Below are 1,782 nucleotides of genomic sequence, written 5' to 3'. Positions count from 1 at the left end.
TGAGACGGCTCGACCTGCCCTACCCCAGCGAACCGGCATTCTCATAACACATATGAGATTTCTCGCGCACACAAAGATCAGCGTTTCCTAAATTCACGTTTCGTTTAATCTTTGTGCGAAATTCTATCGACGAAACCTTGTGTCTGCGGAAACGCTAGTAAATAAAATTTGCATCTCGTTTTCAAGTAAACTTTGGCAATTATAATTTGAGAAGTTTAAATTATACAGAAAATTTTGCTCCCTTACTTCAAGAGTAACACAACTCATGATTTTCATTATTACCATGAATGATTTATAGCGAATTCGATTGGACGCACTTAATGTGCACTGGTGCACATTAAAGCTGTCGTATACAAATTGAAAAAGATATGTATTTATTATAAATATATAAACCGATTAAACCGTGAAATACTCAATACACTTTATTGCGCTGTTAGATAAAATATGTATTTTATGATTCTAAATATTTGCATTTTATTTTTATACTCAAATTAAATCAATGTACAATGGCTTTAATATGTAGCAGTGTGCATTAGTGCGTCCAATTCGCTATTAAGTAAACATTATCCATCAAAAGTGATTTAACTTAACTTCATAAAAAATTATCAAAATCACAATTTAAAAAAGATAGATTATTAAGGTTTATGAAACGAAAATAACAAAGATGACATTTGATCATGTTAAAAATAGATATATTTTTTGTCGATATATTGTTTGATTAATCAATTTTTTATCAGATTGAAAAATAGTTTCCTTCTTTTCTGAAATATTTAATATTTTTATTTGCACCACTTTTAAAGTAAAGAAACGATTTAATATTAAAATTTATAAATTTGAAAAATACAAAAAATATAGGCTTCATTAAATTTACTCTTGAAATCATTTTTTACGTTCGTCCTCTTATTATAATACCAGCGAGAGGGAGAGATGGGTTCGAAGTTTTTGTATAAGCGTTATCACGTATGGTTCGGAAACATCATTTTTTTGCCATAGTTTGAACTTTTGCAATATATATTGTATAAGCAAAAATTTTAGCTAGGGTAAAAAGATGTTTCCGCCCGGGATCGAACCGGGGACCTTGTGCGTGTGAAGCACACGTGATAACCACTACACTACGGAAACGTTGAAGCTCTTGGCGTTTATTTCAGAACATGAATGTTTGCTTCTATCTCGTATGACACGTGGATAACATTCAAAAATGTAAAATATGATCCTGCACGTGCACTTTTATATTATTTTATTTTTATTTAAATTATTTCATTTTACACGCATCTATATTATGTGAAATATTTATCGAGGACAGCAAAATATTTTAATAAATAATTTTTAAAGTTGATGTAATAATCGGTTTAGTCGAATTTTATAATCAGGCGTAGGAAAAAGCAAAATATATCGAACTCGTTGAATATGCATTTGTCGTTAGCAATATTACAACTCTTACTTTTACTAGAGAGAAAATGCACGTTCGCGTATTTCTTGCAACTCTTTAGTTGTCTAACATATTACATGTCATAATAATGTTATATGTGTAGTTAAATATGATAATTGTTTAATGTATGTATAATTTTATTTTTATTTTTATTTTTATTCTTTGACAATATTAAATAAAAAAAAATAGATCAAAAAATGTTCAACACAAATAAGTGTTTAAACTGAAAATTATAAAAAATTTGCACCATATATTATGAAACACTAAGAATCGCCTCGACCAAATATGACCTTCTTCTCTCATATGTATTCATTTATTAAATTTTTAAATTTAATAATAAATAAAAATAAAAT

The 1,782-nt window shown here is 28.2% G+C and overlaps 1 non-coding gene across 1 annotated transcript; it reads right to left on the bottom strand.

The window, feature by feature from the left end:
- Nucleotides 1-1,049: 1,049 nt before the first annotated feature.
- On the bottom strand, nucleotides 1,050-1,122 carry TRNAV-CAC (transfer RNA valine (anticodon CAC)). Its single transcript has one exon. It is a non-coding gene; the product is annotated as a tRNA-Val (tRNA).
- Between the last annotated feature and the right edge of the window lie 660 nt (nucleotides 1,123-1,782).

This window comes from Trachymyrmex cornetzi, unplaced genomic scaffold, assembly GCF_001594075.2.
Source record: "Trachymyrmex cornetzi isolate Tcor2-1 unplaced genomic scaffold, Tcor1.1 scaffold388, whole genome shotgun sequence".
Classification (NCBI taxonomy): domain Eukaryota; kingdom Metazoa; phylum Arthropoda; class Insecta; order Hymenoptera; family Formicidae; genus Trachymyrmex; species Trachymyrmex cornetzi.
Note: the sequence above shows the minus strand (reverse complement) of the source record. Positions and strands in the feature narration are given on the sequence as shown.